The following is a 24,588-nucleotide window of genomic DNA, read 5'->3' on the forward strand; positions in this document are numbered from 1 at the left end:
TTATTAATCAGAATAAAAACATTACGTAAGCTGTGAGAGGCATGTTACCGCTCAAACTAGCAGGGGTCCTAGGAGGGGATCCTATAGAGTAACTACTAGGTCAAGGGGCAACAATGGAGCGATAGCCCATTGTCACCTCAGCTAAGGCTCCCTGCTCTTTACGAACTTTCACTGATGGGAGGAGACCTGATATAAGAGGAATCACAATAATGAATATGTCAATGAAAAGATGAAGGGTGATTCCCAAGGCCTATTCACAAGAGAGACTCAATTATATGGCTTTCTTGCTTAAAAGCAAGGTGATAGGCTCTCTAGGAAGGGCTAAGAGGATCTTTGAGGCTAGGGTTTGGGAATGTGTCTTGTCAAGAGGGTTCCTAGACCTGAGAATCCTTATGAAGAAATGGTCTTTATGTGATCTTTGTGGAATTAGAGTTGTAAGGTTGCGGGACCACACGGGACCAAGTGGACCCAGAATTAGGTCAAGGATGTGGAGTTGTGTTGACACCTAATCCAAAAGGATTATTGTAAATATTTTCAGTGATGCATTTGAGCAAACCAAGAGACCTTGGAATTGGAATCCCAAGAGTCTCACCACTGATGTATAAATTCATGATATGGCTAATGCAATAAACAAGTTCATTCGTGGAGTTACTCCTGGTCTGACATGGTATCAGAGCCAACCCCATTTCAGTTTTCTTCTGCATTGTAACTCCTGCTAATCTCCTACCATTTTCCTCTGCCCCTCTACATTCTTTTTTCTGCTCATTCTCTATGCTAGTTCGTGTGAACTGTGCATGCTCTCTAGTGGCTGGAGACAGTGTACATGAAAATGGTTTCATCAGCAAAGACGTCATTGCCATATTTCCCATGGAATCGCGTGAGAGTGTCCCAAGTATTTTAAACCTTGCTTAGTAGTGAAGCTGAAGGAGGCTGACTGTGAAGTATGGTTTAAGGATAAAATTTGCCGTAACACAAAACTCCATAAGAGCTACCTATGACTATCTCCTCTCAATTGTTTAGTTATGCCACTCTTGGTTTGCAAAAATGGAGTCAAAATAATAGAACATCAGTCAAAATTATTACAAGATCGCAATGATAATTTTATAAACATTGAAGTTGCATTAAACTCGATGGTTCTGATCCTGGGATAACATATTCAATTAAAAGGAATCATTAGGTATCCAGATAAAGTTTGTTTTGGCATACAATGGTGATTTGATACTAATACTTCCCTGTGTGAACAGATAATGTCCGTTAGTATGTTTTTGTTTGCCCCATAGTGTACACCTTATCAATACCTCAATGTACCTAGGAAACCACAAAATATTTGTAATGAGCAAATTCAATTGTAAAAGGAGATGTTGATGGTTCATGGTTCCTATTGTTTGATCCAATTGCCAAATCAAAACCCGACAAATTGAAACTTGTAACGGTAGGTCTTGACTTTGTAATGAGTTCTTACCACCAATTAATGTCTAGATACTCTGAATTTGCCGATGTAAAAATGTCTTCAGGTAAATTCAACTAACTTTCCAATTATTTTTGTAAAACGATAAGGTTTTAAATATTTTTATTATTATCATCATTTTAATTTGGTTATAACATCATTATTGAAATTATAATTTTATATTATGCAAATTGTATTATGAAAATATAAATGAAATTTATTATATTGAAAATATATAACCTTCATATTTATAATTTCAACAGATTTAAAAAAAATAAAAAAAAAAATTTAGAAATTAAATATTTATCAGTTTTGTTTCCATGAACTTTGCATGATTTTCGGCATAGATACACAATTTTTGTGTCTTTCATTTGTTTACATTTACATTTACTATATACCCTATAAAACCATGGTCGTTTAGATCCTTAATTTCATTTAGCAATATTTATAAGCATTATGTAGATCCAATATAATGCCGAAAATCTTTGTGGCGGATCCCTGAGTGGCTCCTCCCACTAATTTTGGGAAGGGGTCCCATCTGAACGAGTGAATAACCCATATTCTATTTCTTGTGTGACATGCAATTACATGATTGGGTAATGTTTCAGGCATCAATTTGGAATTATTAGTGGAGTAATGTTTCAGACACAACAATAGGAGAGGAAGTGAACCAAGTTATTTTCTGTGTCCATTCTAGACAATAAAGAAAGGTTTAGGTTGGGGTTTGTAAAGTTCCACTTATAGTTAAAATCGAAACAAACTTAGCTTAAAAACTCATAAATCTATGCAAAAATGTAGGGTTTTTAGACTTACGTCCCCTGTGAGTGTACCATTCTTTCAATAGGCAATAATATACATTCTTAATAATCTCTTTATGATGGGTAATCCGCTCTATCTCTGTACCACTTATGGAATGGTCATTCACCCTTTTAAGTGAATTATTTTAACTTAGTGTGAATTTCAACCATTGTACTTGCTAGACTGAATAAGTGTATGTTATTACACTCTTAATGTGGGTAAATTATAACTGGACAATGTTTGTTAGATGCTAGAAACATTGATCCTAAACAATTAAAACACCTTAATGAACCATGAAGACCCATGCATTTTAATAAGTATTATTATGCATCAGGATAGAACACCATGTGTTAGGACAAGGAGGTAGCGATGCCACCCTCCTTGACCTCAGTACTAGTAAGGCCTACCTGTAGGTAGTAATAGCAAAAAAAACTATACCCGCATGTGAGATGAATTTACGAAATTGTATTTATTAATCTAAACTGTACCTCAGATATTCATAATCTTATTGTGTGACTAGGAAAAAGCTGTGATGGTAAAGACATCAATGACGACGCCATCGGGCAGCATCACCATCGCTATTGCCACCACCATTGTCATCGCTATCGCCACCATCGATACCATCATCAACACCAACCACTTCAGCGCCTGAACTAACCGTTATAATGCGTTCATTGGAAGCCATCCTAGAAACATTAAAAGGGCCATCGATGGTTAATACCAAGGAAGAGGAACCTCACCTTGAGGAAAGAAACCCAGAGGAATAAAAAGATTTTGATTATAGACAACCGAAAGAAGATATTTCTAAGGAACTGCAAAAGATTAAACTCCCAAAATTTTCAAGAGGACGAAGTGGAGAACGTGCTGAAGCATGGCTAGAAGGAATGACAAGGTGTTTCGCGCTAAAAGAATATTCTTCTATTTCTAAGACAAATATCACTATATTTCAGCTTAGGGAAAGTGCTTTGATTTGGTGGGGACTCCCAAGGTTACTTGGGAGAGGGAGTGGAAGTGGGAGAGGGAGCGACATTTTCAGAAGCTCTTGGTTCGGGAGTGATTTCGAGAACATTTTTTTAATATAATATATATATTTTTATATTTTTTATATTTTGATGCATATATGTCAACAAAAGCGTGTAGAATGATGAATTAGATATAAAAAGCATAAAAAACATAGATTGAACCATATAACAACAATCATCTAGAAGTTATAATCTTCATCAACCACATCTACAAGTTAGTAACATACAACATATTGAGTCTCATGATTCATCAATCTTAAAGTTTCAAGCTTTCAAAATTCAATATATAACATTTATCATAATTGATCACCAAAGTTGTACTTGTAAGCTAAGTGTAACCATTACAACAAAGAATATCTAACGTGAAATGAAATGAAATGAAACAACTTTCAACTTTCACGAAGCATCATATTCATAATTCATTACCAATGAGTTATAATTGCCAACTTCAAACTTCAAACTTAAATTGTCACATATTGTTTACAAAAAATATCATAATAAATATGAAAGTGTCAATAGTTATTAAAACTACTAGATGTGAAAATTTGTAACACGAAATTCTACTGCAGTAACTGATTTATTTCTCCTACTTATTTTCCACAATAAGTTATTTACAAAACCCTTTAGTAAACATCAAAGTAAATTCTATTGCAGTTGTCACATAATAGCATAGAGAAAAGAACAGTGAAATACAAGAACAAGAATCAATCACATCAACACAATTATTTTTGGACAATAGTCCTCGGAAAAACCCAATGCGGGAAAACCGGTGCAACAGATGAGGGTTTATTTATTATTCTTCAACAACAATCTCTTTACAAGGAATGATTTTGCATAACATTGAGAAACCTTTGAGAAAACACCTGAGATAATTTTCCTCCTCCCTTTGGAGAAATTCTAACACCCTAGAGACCCTCCAGCCTTCACTGCGTCACCTTTGCGTCATCTCTGCGTGAGGACTGCGTCCCTTGCTGCACTGCCTCTCAGAGCTGTCCCTCTACGTTGTCCCTCTGATGCACTGCGTCACCTCCTCCTCAGTCTCTGACTGATGCTGATACCCTCCTCTTCACCCTGCAACTCTCCCTTTGAAATCGAACTCTTACTCCTTGAGAATTGATTTCCCTTGGGTTACTGAGTATTTTCTGGTGTGTCTCCAAATGAATCTCAAGTCTTCCTTTATACTTTTCTTGTTGAGATATCAATGGCCGTGATTTAATCTCTAATAAATGGCTAAGATTAAATTAGACTTGACCCTTGTCTTTTAGAAGCTTCTCACCAATATTTTCATTAATACCCATTAATATTTTAATTTTCCTAAGTTTAGACTTAGGAAAACCATTAAAAATATTAATTATTTTACTAAAATACAATCCGAGTGGAATTTCACCAAACAATTTATGGGTCTTGGAGATCTCATGTGTTCTAGCCCCTCCACAAAATTTCGGAGCTAGAGCACATCCGATGCTACCCAAAAATCAACACTAGAAATTAGAAAAGACAAGTAAATCTATCATCTACAACTTCCTCTTGCCGCCACGAGAAATGTCTAATTTCTGAGAAGGTCGTGGTGGTCTTCTAGGAGTCTCCTCCCGCATAGTCCCACGACCAGAACCAGAAGGCACATGCCCTCCACATGAGGATGTACATGGAGGCGGCGACAGCAAAGGAACAAGACTTGGAACTCAAGCACTGGCACTGCTACTGGATGGTGGGGGTGGCATGGTTGTTGTTGCTTCATCTTCATCTCTCATAAGTTCTGCTTCCAGTTCTTCAAGATGTATAGTTCCATTCTCCAAATTATCGTCCTCTGGTTGGTTGTCCCAAATTTTATATGTTGGATCCTCATAAGCCCGATCACAATAATGACTCAACAACCTTAAGTTGTAGTGCACATAAACCAAACTTTCTACCTGGTTTTCATTGAGTCTGTTTCTTCTCACATTATGTATGAAGCTATAGGTGCTCCAACACTTCTCTGCAGAAGAAGTATTTACAACCTATGAGAGATTTTTTTGCCAATTTTGGCAAAAGTCCCATGCTGCCATATCCTTCTCACCATGTGAGAGCATCAAATTTGTCTCTATCTTCCATTGCATACAAAGAACCAAACAAACCAGTGCAACTGAAGTATCTTCCTAATTCAAGACACAGATTAGCACACTCCTCCCTGTCAGGTACCAACTTGTCTAATGCTTGCATATATCCTGTAGATACCTCTGGATTTGTATGGGGTTTGACCCTAACCCCACCCTTAGGTGCAGGTTGGCCCAACCAAGATGTAGTGTAGTATTTTGGCATAAGGATATACGCCAAGGCATGTAGTGGAACATTAAGTTTATTCCACTGTGTACACACACAATTATGAATCAGTGTATAAAAGTTGGGATCATCTTTTTGAACAATATCTTTTATTTGCCCCAACATAGTATCCATCTGCTCATACACGTCCCCAATCACTGGTTTATCTGTATCTGCAAAACGAATCATGTTATAAATGGGCTTGGTGAATTCCAATACTTGCCTCACACATGCCCAAAATAGACCATCAAGAGCGGTCTCCTCCACCTGTTCAAAACCTTGCTTGTCAGCTGCATTTGTAGCCCTTTCCTTTAATACCTGCTAGTGTGGACTTGATACCATGCTAACCAATGACTCTCTTACCTTCAAAAGGCGCCTGAAGGTGAGGTAATAGCTAGCAAATCTAGTCTTCACAATCTTCAACAACTCTAATCTTGAGTTACTGCGTAAAAGCCCATGGGTACTGCTATGATTTATAATAAATTTTATCATTTGTTTGCCTCTCTTGTACAAATCACCAATCCATTTGTATTGTTGGTTTTTTCTTCTTAATAATATCATTTATCAAAAGGTTCATTGTGTGAACCAAACACCCAGACCAAAATATGTTGGGGTATTTTTCCTCAATAATTGCTCCTGCTGCCTTACAATTAGCAGCGTTATCAGTGATGACTTGGATGACATTGTATAGCCCAATACATTCAATTGTTTCAAGTAATGGTTCTGCAATGTTGATGCGGTCTTGAACTTCTCTGAGTAATCATATGCTGAAAGAAAGATGGCACCACTAATAGACACAACAAGAACACTTATCAATGGCTTGCCCTTTACATTTGTCCATCCATTAGATACAATGGACACCCCATGCTCAGTCCAAGAATTTGTTATTCTACTCAAAGAATGTGATATTTTTTCTTTTTCATGATCAAGTCCAACGTGTCTAGCCTTGTCATACCCAGGGCTCTTATATCCTTTAGGGGCATCATTTATGGCAAAAACCATTTCATGCCAATAAGGTGAGCGAATAACATTGAATGGTATCCCACATGCATAGAGAAACCGTTAAATTTTTGAATCCACATCATTCCTACACCCTTTATCAAGGAAATCTGATATGGTTCTACGCCTTAAAGAGATGTTTGGTCCTGTGCCTCCATATCCACTGCCATGGGAGGATGCTGAAGGAGTTCTTTGTGCATGTTGATGTGATTGTGAGCTATGTTCAAAGAAACCCTTTGATTTTTTAGATTTGTATTGGGCTTCCTCCTCTTCCCTATACTTGGATCTATATGTTGCTGACACACTTGCACAAGTTTTGATTCCTATTGGTTTATCTTCATCCCATGACCTTTTCCCACAGAGGTGCCTTCTGGCACAGGTGTATGAACCTGTGTAAGTTTTGTTGCAATGGGCAAATTTAGTGGTTCCACCCCCTTTCCCTCCTTCAAGCCTAGAAACATATTTCCACAATGGGGTTTGGTCTTGTTTAGTTTTTTGCGCTGAATCATGTTCACTCTCTTCCTCCTCACCAAGGTACTCCTCTTCGGGGTTTTCATCAAATCCACTATAACCCACTTCTTCATCCTCTTCTTGATCAACCCTCCTTCTTCTACTCTCCAACACCATAATAACCAAAAAAGGAACCAAGAAGAAGAAAATGCCAAGCCATATAACCATGATGTCTGAACTTTGAAGTTTTGAGTCTGTAAAAAAAATGGGGGAATGGGTAATAGAGAATTTATTTATTTAGCAATGAACATAAAAAAAAATGCTAGATTAGAGTGTAGATCCTACCTCTTTGGCCTTCAATCCCAAGCTCCAATCTCCCCTTGCAAGCTCCTCAAGCTCCTCCAGCTCCTCTCTCACCAAGCTCCTCTCTCCAAGCTCCAAACTCTCTTGCTCCTCTTGCTCTCAATGGATGAAGTGAATAATGGGGAGGGGGGAGGGTCTATTTATGCTTTTCCCCCTCCCTTTCCTCCCTCCCCTTTCCCTCCATTTCCTCTCTCGTCATCCATCGTCGGTTGTCACCCTCCCTCTTGGCCGTGTGTCTTTTTTGGATGGGAGCGTTTTTCAGAGGGGGGAGTGGTCAGGAGTGATCACTCCTCGACCACTTCCTTCTCTGAAAAATGCTCCCATAGCGTACGGGAGCGGTCAAGGAGCGAACGCTTCCGACCACTCCCCTAAACGATCTTGAAAAACAGGGAACGTTATTTTTTTGTCAGGAGCGCGCTCCTGACTAGCTTCCGCTCGGAGCGTGAATTGGGAGCGGGCACATGAGGGGGTGCGCTTCCTCGTAACCCTGTTGAAACCTAGAAAAGCAATTACATTTCACTTCGGGCAATGTCCCTTGGGAGTTGTTCGAGGAAAGATTTCGCGCTAAATACTTTCCACTTTACTTTCAAGGGCAACAAGCTGGAGCTTTCCGTATGTTAGTCTAATGTAAAAAAACAATCGAAGAATATGAGATAAGGTTTATGGAACTCGTAAAATACGTTCCTTATCTAGAATAATGATGAACGTCAAGCTGAGCATTTTTTGTATGGTATAAATCCTCAAACCAGGGCCATGGTTAGAATGTGGAAGCCATTATCAGTAACAGAGGCAGTTGAATGTGCCCGTTATGCAGAGGAACATCTAGGGATCAAAAGAGATGTTAGACCGACAAGACCCCCATAAGCAAGATTTCCATGGAAGACTCCCCAAAATTTCTTTAGGTGGAGTAGCTCGAGACCACCTTCTTATGGTAATAGATTTACCCCAAGGGGAGTAGGAGCAAGAGCTCCCATGACAGTTAATATTATAACTGCTGAATCATCAAACACAAGTCAGTGGAAATCTCGAGGAACTACTAATAGAGGAAGAAGCACGAGAGGAAGTAGCACAAGAGGACGAAGCTCCTTTTCTAGAAACTCACAATCTGACTCAAAGGGATCATCCCAGGTTAATTGTTGGGGATGTGGAGGACTGCATTTGCGAAGCCTCGTTAAGTATAATGCATAAACCAGGAAAAGAGTCATCATCAAATGCCCAAGGCAATCATAGAATCCATGCAGTAGTCAACAACAACCAGGCAGAACATCAATCCATTGTAGTGGAATCCTCAGGTACTATTAACGATATAAAACTCAAAATCTTATTTGATATTGGTGTGACTGATAGTTTTATTTCATTGTATGCATTAAATAAATGTGGGTTGGCAGCCTGTAAGCAAAACGATATCAGACAGGTGGAAATGGCTTCAGGAGAACTTCAATCGGTAGATTTGAGTTTTGAGGAATGCAAAGTTCATCTAGGGATCTGTTCAACTAAGTTAAAAGTATATGTCACAGCTTTAAGAACTTATCACCTCGTCATATGGATGGATTGATTAGAAACTCATAAAACTTGGGTAGACTGTTACAGGAAAATAATTCTCTGTATAAATGATGAAGGAAAAACAATCCAAATTCAGGGTATTAAGAGGAAGGCATCTTTACGCTTCATCTCAGCGATGCAAATGAAGCGTTGCTTAAGAAAAGGTTGTCAGGTATATGTAGTTAAGGAAGTAAGCAGGGGAAAATGACCATCCTTAGAGCAATATCCGTTGTTATTTGAATTTCCTGATTTTTTCCAAAGGAACTGCCAGGATTACATCATAAAAGAGAGCTGGATCTCACGATAGAATTGAAACCTGGTACATAACCAATCTCTAAAACACCCTACAGAGTGACGGCCTTCAAGAGTTACAAATCTAGCTGAAGGAACTACTGGATATATGACACATCCAGCCTAGTACCTTGCCTTGGGCTGTGTTGCACACATTTTGTCAAAGTTCCAAGAAAGCGGAAGTGCCAAATTTTTTCAACAAGATCGGGTCATCTATCAGTAGTCTACATGTCATTGTAAACCCATTATGTAGGTTATGTAATGTAAATGATCCTACTAAGACCACTGTATATGTAACAAGTAAATCTATGATTTTTGATGATGAATTTCATCCTAGGAGGTTTTTTAACCTCGCTGTTTACCTGTGCTTTTAGACACGGCTAATCAGAAGAGTTTTTTCCCTCCAGCTTAAACCCCAAATCTAGGTTGCAATTTATTGTCGAAATCTTAGGTGAGCCTTAGTGTTTTTATTCGAGTCTAATGTAAAAGTGATTTGGGAATAATTTAAGTTAGTTGGCTTAATTATTTTATTGCAAATCACTTGGTCTACTTGATCATATTGTGTTGCAAATGAGCTATGTGTCTTGAGGGTCTAAGCCAAATGTGTATTTCCCCTTTGAGGGTTGTAAATGTAAAATTTTATGTATTAGAGGGTGGAAAAATAATTAAATCCCCTCATGTGTAAATTAATTAATTTTTCTGGCAAAATAAAATTAAATCCTAAGCCAAAAAATTAATTAATAGTCAAAATTAAATTGTCTTAGGAAAAATAATTCTCCAAGTGGAAAAATTCGTGGGTCCTAAACGAATCAATTTTTAAAGGTCCTCCAACAAGGCAATATAAAATATTTCAAAAAAATTTGAACCCTTGGACCTTGGTGGTTAAGTCAAAGTCATTTTTTTGAGGAAATTAGCTCAAAATAATTAATTTTGAGTTAATAAAAATGGAATTAAATGATAAATTCGAAAATTCCTCAAAAAAAAAAAAATCAAGGGCCAAGATTAAAATATCTTGAAGTGTTTATCAACGACCAAGATTATTTTGACAAGGATCAAAGAAACTAGCCGTTATTTTTCCACTTGGAGGATAAATCTATAAATTAGAGAGTCATTTGAGTCTCTAGCATCTTGATCTCTGGCTAGAAAATTGCCGAGGAAGAATCTTTATAAACTATTCTCGCTGAGAACTATTTTTTATCATAATAAAGACTTTGGAGTGCAATTCAAGGTGTTCTTGCTTATTGATTTGTGGTATGTGTTGACTACGACCATCTCTATGTTGTGTTGAATATTGATAAGATCTGTTTTTTCATTAGATGGAGATAAAATCATACTATTGATAGTTTTGGGCTAATCTTACGTGGTTTGATTCCCCATGTGATCTAACAAATTATTCTTGAGATAAATACATATTGCTTGCAGGTACTTCAGTGCTTGGGCTCCAAGTTCACAAACTTGGGCAGGAATCACTGTTGCTTGGATTCCAAATATTTGTATGGTGGATTAAATCTTCACTAAGGCTATAGTGTACATTGGGGTTTCTAATGTGATTTTAGTGATTCAAACAAAAAATCCATAAAAAAGTAGTTTTCAAAATTTATTTTAAAACCCTTGTATATGTGTAAATTTTGTATATAATTTGTAAATTAATTATCTAAATTATTTTGGCTAACTGGGGTTTTGGGATTTTTTGAGATTGTATATATATCAGGGTTATTTGGGTATTTGTAAGTTTGTTTATGCAGGAAAAGCTTCAATTTGGATCTGAGGAAATTCAAGGGTTTCAAGGCTCCTAGAGGTGGATCTAGGCCTAGGAAGGCAAGATCCACCGCTAAAATTCAACATCCAAGCTAAAAGGAGAATCTACGAGCCCTATTGTGGAATTGCATGGTGAAATCTGGCATATTTAGAGATCTGAATTGAAATTAAGGTTTCAACGAGGGTTTGAATAAAATTTCCAACCCTTTAGGCCTACTGTGGCCCCCTCTTCTCTCTTGGCCGTGGATTTCTCCTTCTCCAGGCCAAGCGTTGGCCTAATCTAGCCTCGATCCCTTAGCCGATGCCTCTCTTTCCCCTCTTCCAGCCTTCTGCTTCCCCGGTTTGCTAGGCCACAGGCTTGTCCTCATCCTTCCTTGCCCTTCGCTGCCTTGTTCTCCCTCTATCTTCTCTCCTTTCCCTACCGCAGGCTTTTCCTTAGCCTTCCCTTCCTCTGCGGCAGTCCATTTCTGACCTCACAGTCCTCTATTCTCCTCCTTCTGGCCTTCCACAGGCCTTTCCTCTCCCCAATTTCTCATGTCATCTCTCCTTACCCCTGCTGTGGGCTTCTTGCCTCCCTCATCCTCTCACGGCAGCCCTCCTCTGTCCCCACAACCTTTTCCGCTCTCCCTCCTTACCTTCACTCAGCCTCCCTTTCCTCTCCGCTGCCTTCCCTATCTCCTTATTCCCTTGCGGCAGCTCTTATCCCTCCACTGCAGGCCCTCCTTTCCTACCGCAGGCCCTCCTTTCCTACCGCAGGCCTAAAGGCCATTTTTTCCGACTGCTTCATTCCTCCGCTGCCGTTTATCCTCATCCTTTTGGGCTGCCGCAACCTTCTCCTCCTCGTTCTTGCCCTCAACACCCTTCACTTACCCTCTGCCTTCTTCCTTCAAGCCTTTAAGGCTTCAGTCCCTTGGCTGCCCTTAGCTCTCCTGGCCTTGTTGTCGCTGATTCCTGGTCCTCTTGGCCTCCTTTGGCTTCACTGTGGGTCAGTTTTCACTTTCTGAACTAGTCATTGTTAGTTTGACAACGAATTAGTAATTTTGGGTAAAATGTAATTGTTCAGTTTTATACCGAATTGTCAGTTGATGATATAAAACTAGTGAATGCCCATGATTTGTATGAGTGGAGAATCATTGTTGAATAATATATTCCAATCCCTTGCCCCGTGGATGTTTCCTTGACACATTGTCGAGGTTTTACCACGTAAATCCTGAGTATCTATCTGTGTGTGTGAATTCAGTTTCTTTTCTTGGTAAATGTATAACTGATTGTGTTTAGTTTCTTTTCTTCATTATTTCCCATATTGATACAACAAGTGGTATCAAAGCGTGAGGTTGAAAAGCCAGCGGGTACGTGTGAAGACCAGCTACGTGTGAAGACCAGAGCGCTGAGTCTTGCAATCCAGAACCAGTGTGAACTGCCTGCGTGTAGGCGTGAAGAGGACTGGCAGCGTGCACCTGTGTAAACTGTCTGTGTGTTTTTTTGCTCCTGCTGTCAGAACTTGGAGTTTGCTGCGTGGCGTGCACCTGTGTAAACTGTCTGCCTGTGAGTTCGCTACGTGCGTGTTTTTTGCTCCTGCCACCAGAATTTGTAGTTTGCTGCGGGCTATTCAACGTTTTGTGCAACGTAAAACCCTTCTGTCATCTGTGTGAAGGGCTGTTGCGTGTTGCTAGAGAGCCGCTGCCCAGGAGATCTGCTGCGTGAAGGCCTGTCATCTGTGTGAAGGGCTGTTGCGTGCTGCCAGAGAGTCGCTGCCCAGGATATCGCTGTCTAGTCTAGTTGGAGCAGAGTAAGAGCTGCTGCCCAGAGAAAGACCCTGTCACCGGAGAAGGAAACCCGTGATTGCTGACCAACCCTTGTGTGCTGCAAGAACCTGTTCAGCAAAGGAGGATCTGGGTAAATTTTTTTTTTTAATTTGAGAGAAACTTCTGTTTCAGAAATTTTTTGTTCAGAAAGTTGTGGAAAATAAAGGGGTGGATGTGTTTTTTGAAGAAAAGAAAACAGAGTTTTTTTTTAAAATCTGTGCAAGAGTTGTTTTGGGGAATATTTTTTTAAGGTTCTTTTTTTTTGAAGAAAGAAAAATAAACCCTAGTTCAAAGGCTGAGGCTATTTTTTTAAAAAGAAAAAAAAAACCTAGATTGAAGATTGAAACCTTAGAAAATGGCCAAGATGTCGAATGCGAAATTCGAGGTGGAGAAATTCACCGGAAAGAGCAATTTTGCTCTTTGGAAACTGAAGGTTAGGGATTTACTTGTGCAACAAGGGTTGCACAAGGCATTGGATGGGGCAACTAAGAAACCTGCAACCATGACTACTTCAGACTGGGAAGACTTGGATGCCCGAGCTCTCAGTACTATCCGGTTATGCCTAGCGGATGAAGTTCTCTTCAATATTGTTGAAGAGACTACAGCTTCAGGATTGTGGGAAAAACTTGAAAATCTCTATATGACAAAGTCATTAACCAACATAATTTATCTGAAAAGACAGTTATACAGTCTTCGAATGAAAGAAGGTTCAAACGTTGCAGAACATTTGAATGTTTTTAATACACTAATATGTCAATTAACAGATATGGAAGTCAAAATACAGGAAGAAGATAAAGCCATAACCTTGCTGTGTTCTCTGCCTGAATCATGGGATCACTTCGTAACTTCAATCAGCTTGAGCACTGCTGATTCTTTGAAGTTTGAATCAGTGGTGGGAGCTCTCATGTCTGAAGAAGTACGAAGGAAATCTAGCACTGAAATCGCTACATCCGAAGCCATGGTCGCTAGAGGACGCTCAAAGGAAAGAGGAGAAAAACCAAGGGGGTCTTCCAGATCGAAATCGAAGGGAAAGAAGTGTAAGGCAAAATGTTGGAACTACGGTAAAATTGGACACTTGAAGAAGGACTGTTGGAAACGAAAGGAATCTGAAAACCCGAAGAAGGAAGCGAATCAGGTCGATTCAGGTATGATAGACGAAGATTTATCTGCTGAAGAATTATGTATGATAGATGAAACTTCACCTAAATGTAATGTCTCTCAGGGTTTAGATAGCTAGTTGTTAGACTCTAGTGCTTCGCATCACATGTGCCCACATAGAAATTGGTTTACTTCGTATAAAAATGTAAACGGTAGTTCTGTGTTTATGGGTAACAATGTGTCATGTCAGACTGTTGGGATGGGAGATATCAGGATTAAGATGTATGATAACACAGTTAGAACATTAACTAGTGTTAGACATGTACCTGATTTGAAGAAAAAATTGATTTTTTTGGGAGTGTTGGATTCAGATGGTTATAAGTTTACAGGTCAGGATGGTGTCTTGAAAGTCTTTAAAGGAGCCCTTGTGGTTATGAAGGCAGAAAAGGTCGGAAATCTTTACAGGTTAAAAGGAAGTACTCAGGTCAGTGAAGCAGCGGTTGCGTCAGAAAAGGAAGAGGCAGGGACTTGTCTATGGCATCAGCGATTGGGTCATATGAGCGAGAAAGGTCTTCAAATACTGATGAAACGTAAATCTCTTCCCGGTCTGAAATCCTTGAAGTTAGATTTCTGTAAACATTGTGTGTATGGCAAACAGTGTAAACAGAGATTTAAAGTTGGAAATCATAATAGTAAAGATGTTTTAGACTATATTCATTCTGATCTGTGGGGGCCATCCCCTGTTGTATCATATGGAGGTGCATTGTATTTTTTAACTTTTATTGATGATTACTCCCGTAAAGTTTGGGTCTATATGCTAAAAAGGAAAGCTGATGTATTAAATGTCTTTAAACAATTTAAAGTAATGGTAGAGAAAAGAACAAGCAAATATATTAAATGTTTAAGAACTGACAATGGTGGTGAGTTCACTTCAGTTGAATTTGAACAATACTGTAAGGATGAGGGAATTGTTAGACACAAAACTGCTGTTTATACTCCTCAGCAAAATGGTGTTGCTGAGCGTATGAATCGGACTCTTATGGAAAGAGCCAGAAGCATGATCAGCAATGCTAACTTGCAAAAGGAGTTGTGGGCAGAAGCAGTATCTACTGCTTGTTATTTAGTTAACAGATCACCTTCAGTAGCAATTGATTGTAAAATTCCTGAAGAAGTTTGGACAGGTCAGTCTTGTGACTATTCACATTTGAGGATATTTGGCTGTGATGTTTATTCTCTTATTCCGAAAAATCAGCGTTCAAAATTAGATCCAAAGTCGAAATGTTATGTCTTTGTTGGGTATGACTATGCAGTGAAAGGATATAGGTTGTGGGATCCTACATTGCGGAAGATAGTCATTAGTAGAGATGTAACATTTGATGAATCCTCTCTGTTAAAATCAAATGTTGAAAGAATTGAACAGGAACAGGTATCGCCGAATCAACGAGTTCAGTTGGAGGCTAGACCTTTCGGTGACAGTCGAAAGGAAGGAGAGACTTCTGGAGAAAAAGGTGTTGATGACACAAAGGAAGCCGTTGAAGCTTCTGAACCAGTGCAAGTTTCTGAACCAGTTCAGCAACTAGTTTCTCTAAGAAGGTCTACAAGGGAAAGGAAAACTCCCAAAAGGTATGAAGATTCTGCTTCATCTTTTGCTTTGATTACTGAAGATGGGGAACCTTCTTGTTATCAGGAAGCAGTAGATGATACAGATAGCGAGAAATGGAAAATGGCTATGGAAGAAGAAATGGACTCCTTAGCCAACAACAATACCTGGGCTCTTGTAGAGCTTCCTGAAGGGAGAAGTGTTGTTGGATGCAAATGGGTCTTCAAACTGAAACGGAAAGTTGATGGAAGTATCGAAAGGTATAAGGCGAGACTGGTAGCAAAAGGGTATTCTCAGGTTGAAGGTATAGACTTTCATGAGATTTTTTCTCCAGTTGTAAAACTTGTTTCTATACATACTGTGTTGGCACTAACTGCGTTGCTTAATCTTGAGTTAGAACAGTTAGATGTTAAAACAACTTTTCTACATGGTGATTTGAACGAAGAGATATATATGGAACAACCAGAAGGTTTTGTACAAGGTCGCAGCAGAAGATTAGTTTGCAAGCTCAGGAAATCATTGTATGGTCTGAGGTAGTCTCCCAGACAATGGTACAAGAAGTTTGATTCCTTCATGGTGAGCCAGAACTTTATAAGAAGTGAGTATGATCATTGTGTATACTTCAAAAGTTTCAATGGCATATTCATTATCTTAGCTTTGTATGTTGACGATATGCTTATTGCAAGCAAAAGCATGGAAGAGATCAACAGGTTAAGGGCTCAACTCTCTAGGACGTTTGATATGAAGGATCTTGGAGCAGCAAAACATATCTTGGGCATGGAGATACATAGAGACAGGAAAAATGGTAAGCTTTGGTTATCACAACAGAAGTATGTGGAGAAAGTACTTGAAAATTTCTCTATGAACAATGTGAAACCTGTTAATGTTCCACTAGCTTCCCATTTTAAGCTTTCTTCGGTTTTGAGTCCTAGAGCTGATGAAGAAAAGCAGTATATGTCTCATGTACCATATGCAAATGCTGTAGGCAACTTAATGTATGCGATGGTATCTACAAGACCTGACATTTCACATGCAGTTGGGGTTGTCAGCAGGTTCATGGCAAATCCAGGTAAAGAACATTGGCAAGCAGTGAAATGGGTGCTTCGATATCTAAGAGGCACAAGTGACCATTGCATCGTCTTTAATGGTAGTGAAGGATCAGTCTGTGGATATGTAGATGCTGACTATGCAGGTGATTTGGACAAAAGAAGATCTACTACAGGTTATGTCTTTACTCTTGCAGGTGGAGCAATTAGTTGGATGTCAAAGCTTCAAGAAACAGTTGCGTTGTCCACTACCGAAGCTGAATATATAGCCGCTTCAGATGCCAGTAAAGAAGCAATCTGGTTAAAGGGTTTGCTCGATGAAATTGGAAGAACGCAGGAGAAAGTGAATGTACTATGTGATAGTCAAAGTGCTATTCACTTGGCTACAAACCCTGCCTATCACAGCAGAACCAAGCACATTGATGTAAGGTATCATTTTCTGAGACATGTGATCGATGGCGGAAAAGTAGCTCTTCAAAAGGTCCATACGCGAGAGAATTGTGCAGACATGTTCACAAAGCCAGTTACAATAGAGAAGCTGCGGTGGTGTTTAGCTTCTCTTGGCTTGCAGAAAAGATGATGAATGGGCATGGGCAAGGGATTAGGAAAATTGTTGTCAAGGTGGAGTTTGTTAGTTTGACAACGAATTAGTAATTTTGGGTAAAATGTAATTATTCAGTTTTATACCGAATTGTCAGTGATGTAACGGAGGTCGATGATATAAAACTAGTGAATGCCCATGATTTGTATGAGTGGAGAATCATTGTTGAATAATATATTCCAATCCCTTGCCCCGTGGATGTTTCCTTGACACCTTGTCGAGGTTTTACCACGTAAATCCTGAGTATCTATTTGTGTGTGTGAATTCAGTTTCTTGTCTTGGTAAATGTATAACCGATTGTGTTTAGTTTCTTTTCTTCATTATTTCCCATATTGATACAACAGTCATTGGGTGGAAGCATAGATCTGGAGCAAGTTCATGGCTTATCTTCTGAAGAAATTTTGGACAAGTACTCTTCTTGGCCTAGGGCCATTGGTTTGTCTTCCTAACTCTTAAAAAGGCTCTCTGTATCATATGTGCAGCATCTGAAGTCAAATGATAAAATTTAAATGAAATTGGTATAATTTACAGTGACATTTGCTTCATCAAACTGACACATACATTGTCACATCAAAGAATTTGGTTGTTGTTTGTTTGGTCTAGGTCTGAGATGCACTAATAACATAGGCACATTTCTTACTATTTGCTTCTTAATCTGATTGAAAGGACAGTATATTGCTCACTATAATGTCTGACTGTCATAAGGATCTCTGAAGTCTGAACATAGCAGTGACTAAATTGCATTTCAAAGAAGACTGAAAACTCATTTAAAATTGTTCATTCTTTCATCAAAGGAGCTACAAACTGAAGTATTCACACTGCATTGGCATAAGTACATTATTTCAATGTTCTTTCTATAATCCAAACCAAGAAAAGGAGGTAAGAAATCTGGAATGTTTTGACATTTTGACACAGGGATTGTTCACTGTAATTTACTGTTGTCATGATTTCAAGTAATTAACTGCTGTCATAAGAAGGCTTACTGCTGTCCTTCCTGCTCATTTATGTCATTGAAGAACTGAATATCATAAGTGGCCGTAAGTCCCTCCATTGTTTCATTCTTTGTTGATGTTTTGTGGAAATTCTATCACCGCAACAACTGATTTATTTTACCTACTTATTTCCCAATAAGTTATTTATGAAAATCCTTCAATAAACATTAAAATAAATTCTGCTGCAGTTATCACACCATAATACAGAAACAAACAAATGCACAAGAATCAACACATCAACACAGATATTTTGGACAACAGTCCTCGGAAAAACCCAATGTGGGAAAACCGGTGCAGCAAGGGAGGATTTTATTATTCAGCAATTCTTCAGTACAATTGGGTGCCAAACTGGCTTACCCAACAGAGAGAAAATTCTCCAGCACTTCTCCCAGTCTTAGCGTCAGGCTAGCTAACCTCTGCGTAGCTCCCAGACCCTCTGCGTCAGCTCCTGCTTCTCTGCGGTGGCAATGGGCCTCTCTGCGTCACCCACGCAGGCCCTCCAGTGATTACGCAGTTTGTGCCTCTGCGTCTGCCTCTCCAACCTCTACGCTGGTCCTCTGGTGCTGTTCCCGACTCTTTGTTCTGTACTCGTTGCCTTCTGCTGCTCTCTAGACCACTGGTTCAAATTTCTTAGTTAACTCCGCTCTAGAAATTGAACTGACTGGTCTCCCTCAGTTTGTTCTCCAACTGACCCTCAAGCCTTTTCTTATACTTTTTTCGTTGGTCCATTAATGACCGAGATTAAATCTCTAATCAACGGCTAATATTAAATTTGGCTTGATCCATGACTTTTGGAACCTTCTAACCCAGTTTTATACTAATACCCTTAATATTTTATTTTTCCTAAGTTTAGACTGAGGAACTCCATTAAAAATATTAATTATTTTAATAACTCCCGAACCGGGTACAATTTGTCCAAACCATTTCTGGGTCTTGGAGATCTCATGTGCTTTAGCCTTTCCACCAATTTTCATGGCTAGAGCACATCCAATGCTACCCCAAATCAACACTCCCTCTTAGCGAGGACTGTGCTCTAGTAATACTCCTCACTGAGCATTACCTTGATCATTCGGCACCGGTCCCTGTGCTGATGCTAGGTCTCCCTACCCAACATCCTCTGCACTGCTGCATCCTGTACTGCTACCCATGGCCCTGCCATCGCCACTGCTGCATCCGTACAACAACGTCCTCTGCATCCGTGCTGCTGCTGGTCCATCCTCCCAGCACTGCAACTCCCTCTGCTCATCATGCTGCATCGTGCTACTGCTGACTGCTACTGCACTGCATCATCACCCCCATTTCTGCTACTGAAAGGGATTCTTTATCATCCCCATCTTTTATCTGAAGTAATCGAACTTTGTTCTTCCAAGGGCCTTGGTGAGGATATCTACCACCTGTTCTCCTGTAGGAGTGTAGCTCAACTGTACAGCTCCTCATTGGACACAGTCTCTGACAAAGTGACACTGGATATCAATATGCTTTGACCGATCATGAAACACTGGATTCTTAGAGAGCTTGATGCAGCTCTGATTATCGCACATAATCTTGGTTGCCTCCATCTTCCTTCTGAATAGGTTCACAAGCAATTTTCTAAGCCATATGGCCTCACATGAAGCTGTGCTCGTAGCCATATATTCTGCCTTAGCTGAGCTCAGAGCCACGGATTTCTGTTTCCTACTGCACTAGGATGTCATTCTTGATCCAATGTTGAAACAATACCCAGAGGTACTTTTCCGATCCACTGAACTTCCTGCTCAATCTGCATCAGTAAATCCACTCAATCTGATATCCTTACTCTGGTGTACAAGAGTCCATAATCGACTGTTCCCTATAAATACTTGAGAACATGTTTGGCTGCTGCCCAGTGATCCAGGTGGATCTCCAGACACCAGTGGCATGGAAAAGGCTCAAAATTCAAAGTGGTGGAAAGGTGATTAACTTGACATTAGATCGAAGTGCTCGTCGCCCTGATTCCAACGATGCGAACGACACTCCAATTCGAGTCCGGATGAAGGAGATAGAGGTAGTCAAAGTTGGGTTGACTTTTGCTGACTAGGCAGGATTAACAAAGACACAATTTGAACTTTGCCGGCAGACAGAATCCGGCCAACTCCGGCCAGATTCCGGGTGAAATTGTCACCTGGTTAAAACGACTCCTTTGGTCAAAATTCGAATTTTCAAAAATGTGCAGGTTGTTTTATTAAACAAAAAAAATATTAAAAAAAGGGGTGGCGGGCCACCAACCCCGCCACCCCAACCATTCAAAGCAATGTTATTTATGGAGGGGCGGGCCACGACCCCCAGCCCCTCCCCCCATCCCACAGAACCCTTAATAAAATGCGGAGGTTTTGGGTGGGCCAGCCCTTGGGGCACAGACCCAACCCACTTAAACAAACAATGATTGCCATTAAAGGTGGGCCGGCCCTTGGGGCGCGGACCCAACCTTCCAACCACCAACTATTAACGAAGACCCCAACGGCAAGTGGAGTGGGCGGGTCGCCCAAGGCGGGCCCAGCCCAATCCATTTTTTTTAAATAATAAATTGTTATGTAAAAAAGGAGGAGGCGGGGTTTGACCGCCCGACCTCCTCCATAATAACCGGATCGTAAACCAACTCGCCAACGAAAGTTCTTGTGTAACCCGCCCGCCAACATTTTATTTAAACACAGTTCATCAGTGCGCCCAGGCAAAGGAGGGATTGCACGCAGTTCGAGGCAGATTTTTGCAGGAGGGCCGATTTTCACTTTGTCAGATTTTGACAAATTTTATATGGTTTCAGCACTTCTCGACGCCATGAACGCAATGGAGCTGTCCGTTTCTCCATTAGAGTTCTGCATTTTTCGGCCATTTTTCAGTATGAAGGTATAAGACTCCTTTTCTGTAACTGATGCTTGTACTCTTTTTTCTCATGCCAGTTAATGAATGAAGGCCTCTGTTAGGATATTCCGACACATAGGATATAGTTAAGTTCAACTTGGTCTAGTATAGAGTTAGGTAAAGTGTGTTTCTTTACCGTTGTACATTTTGTAACTTACAATCCGACGGTCACGATATGTAGTGATCCGACGGTTCACTCTCACCTCGGTATTACCGACACTTGATCCGTGGCTTGACACCCGATTGGTCCATGAGTTCTATTTAAAGCGCATGGAGGGTCATTGTTCGGGTAATCCGTGCATGAGAGAAGCTTATGTAAATTTTCATTCTTTGATTAATAAATTGCCTGTAGTACCCACGTTGGGACAGGCCGTGGACTGTTTCCCTCCTTGCACTCTGAGGGTTTTAACCACGTCAAAAATACTGGTGTATTGATTTGAGATCTGGTTGTGAGCGGTGTCCTTTTGGTATTCTTTCTGTGGAACTTACCCTGTAAATTCCTACATGGTATCAGAGCTATTTGAGGGCCGCGTCCGTTGGTGATCCAAATCTGAAGCCGGTAGAACTGCATGCGGCTGTCGTTTCCTAGATCTGTTGTTTCTGACTGCTTTCGGGCCGAGAGGACTGCTCTGTTGCGTTCGGAGCATCTGTTCCAGTGAGGAACCCCTTTCGTTTCACGCGAAAAGGTTTCCGGTAGCCCTAGCTGCGTCATTTTTCAGATCGGGAGGTATACAGTGTTTTTTTTTGCAGTTTACTGTTATTTTCTCTCTGCTTATTTCGGTCTCAGTTTATTTAGCCTTTTTTTTAACCGGATCTATACCTTTCATTTCTGCGTATGCTCTTTGCCCTGCGACTCTGTGCGATCTGGGCAAATCAGAAACAGAAAGGAAGGATTTTTCTCATGCGTATGCTCTTTTCCCTGCACCTTAGTGTGATCTCGGAAAATCAGAAACATTGAGAAAAATATTTAGTTTTTCGGCTAAAGCTAACTTTGAGATTTTTTTAAAAATTTCTAGTTTTTTGGCTAAAGCTAACTTCGAGCCGCAAGGTTCGTTTTTCTTTGCATATTCGTGTTGGGTTTTGTTTTTTGTGTTTTGTAGGGAAAAAGAGCTTTCTCAAGGCAAGCACGCAAACCGAGGCCCCCCCCCTCTCTCTCTCTCTCTCTCTCTCTCAAATTTTTTGTATAGATCAATTGGTTCAAAGCTATTTTAAGAGAGTAGAGGTCTTGGGTTCAAGTCTCCATTTTGTGGGGGCGGATTTTTTCATTCCCGCACATTCGCGCACTTTGCCGGCAACTTCAACAATTTTTTTTCAAAAAGCCATAACTTCTTCATCCGGAAGCCTTTTTCAGAGCCGTTTTTTTTAAAACCGCCTATTTTTTCGAGATCTATCCATTGGAACACTTACTTTCAGCATCTTCAGCTTCAGTTTTTTTAAAAAAAATGGAAAGTCCATGCCAAGTCATTCTTGACAGCACTAACTACTTCCAATGGGTAGCCTACATGGAAGATTTACTTAGAAGTAAAGGTCTCTTCAGAATAGCCACAGACCAAGAGAAGAAACCAAAAGATGAAGACAAGGCGGCAAAATGGGAAAATAGACAAGATCAAGCACGTGGTTTGATAGGGATGTCTATTTCTCCTGATCTTAGATTCCACATTGCAGAACTTGAGACTCCTCATGAAGCATTAGAAAAACTTGCTAAAGTTTTTGGGATTAAAAATGAAATTAGAGCCCATCAACTTGAAAATGAGCTGCTTACTTTGGATCCTAATAATTTTTCTTGCATTGAAGATTTCTTGTCCAAATTCAAGACCCTTAGATATCTCTTGGAAGGTGTTAAAGTTAAGAAAGAAGATGGTAACCTTATTTATTCCATCCTTACTAAGTTGGGACCAGCCTACTCTGTATTTGTTTCCACTTTCCATTCTACAAGGGAAGCTTTCATTTGTCAAGGACAAGACTACAAGCCCCCTTCCTTTGACTCCTTTTGTGATTCCTTAATAAGAGAACAAGAAAAACTCTTACACCTTGGTCTTCTTAATCTTGGAAACTCTTCCACGAAAGCGTTAGCCGCCCAGCAGCAACCAAATTCAAAGAATCCTAAGAAGTCATATCCTCAAAAGAATGGTCCTAAACCATTTCAGCCTCAAAATGAAAGATCATTTCAGCAAAATGATAAGACCAATAAAAACAAATGGAAGAAGACTGATAGACATTGTAACTTTTGTAATCGAGATGGCCACTTAGAATCTAAATGCTTTAAGAAGATGGAAGCCTTGGAAGCCGCAATGAAGAAACATAACATCCATGTGGAGCCTACTTCAACTTCAACTTCCGGAATGGCACTTTCTGCATGTCATTGTCAATCATCTCAGTCTGGTTATGCATTAAATGTATCTTCTTCTTCTTCTCATTCTCATGAGTGGCTCATTGATTCTGGAGCCTCTTGTCACATGGCCAAAAACCAAGCCATGTTTTCTTCTTTAAATGATTGTAACACCAAAAATATATATATTGGTGATGATAGATCTCTTAATGTTGTAGGGACTGGAACTGTTCATCTAGACAATGGTCAGTTTAATGATGTATTATGTGTTCCAACCTTATCCTGCAACCTTCTATCTGTCTATCAGATAACTCATTCAGGTGAAGGTAAAATTGTTGAATTTTCACCTCATGATGTTGTAATCAAGGATCTAAAAGATCCTAAACAGATTCTAGCTACTGGTCTTGCTGATGATTCCAAAAGGTTGTATAAGTTTCACAACTTTGGGTCATCCAATCTTCCCTCAGTATTTGTTGCTCATAATGATGAAGTGAGCAAACTTTGGCATGAGCGATTTGGTCACTTAAACTATCGCTCCCTTCAGCATCTATGTAAAGAAAATATGGTGACAGGTCTTCCTATGGTATCTTGCAGAGATGGTGTTTGTTCCGGATGTGTACTCGGAAAACATCATCGGGACAGTTTTGACAAACGTGCCTCTTGGCACGCCTCAGCCCCTTTACAGCTTGTGCACAGTGATTTATGTGGTCCTCTTCCTGTTGCTTCATTCTCTGGCTGCAAGTACTTCTTAACTTTCATTGATGATTTCTCCAGACGCACTTGGGTATACTTCTTAAAACTCAAGAGCGAAGTATTTACCACTTTTTTGGCCTTCAAAGCATTTGTTGAAAAACAATCTGGACATCAAATTCTTAAGCTAAGAACTGATAATGGTGGAGAATATGTTAAAAACACATTCATCAACTTTTGCACCGAAAATGGAATTCAAATGCAACATACTGTTCCATACACTCCACAACAAAATGGTGTAGCTGAAAGGAAAAATCGCACCTTAAAGGAAATGGCTAATTGTATGCTGCAATCTAAAGGACTCAGTCTTAGTTTTTGGGCCGAAGCAATTAATTGTGCAAATTATATAATCAATCGCACTCCTACTAAGGTTCTAGAGAATATCACTCCAGAAGAAGCTTGGAGTTCCATTAAACCAGATGTAAGTCACTTTCGTGTGTTTGGAAGTGAAGCATGGGCCCATATTCCAGATGAAAAGCATAAAGCTTTAGAACCTAAGAGTGAGAAATGTACTTTTGTTGG

The 24,588-nt window shown here is 39.8% G+C and overlaps 1 protein-coding gene across 1 annotated transcript in view; it reads left to right on the top strand.

Moving 5' to 3' along the window:
* LOC149218023 (uncharacterized) overlaps nt 1-24,588 on the top strand; it is a 245,419-nt gene that overhangs the window by 103,646 nt on the left and 117,185 nt on the right. The window lies entirely within an intron of this gene.

This window comes from Pinus tabuliformis, chromosome Q, assembly GCF_031772625.1.
Source record: "Pinus tabuliformis cultivar Carrire ecotype Pingquan chromosome Q, CPIR1, whole genome shotgun sequence".
Lineage (NCBI taxonomy): Eukaryota > Viridiplantae > Streptophyta > Pinopsida > Pinales > Pinaceae > Pinus > Pinus tabuliformis.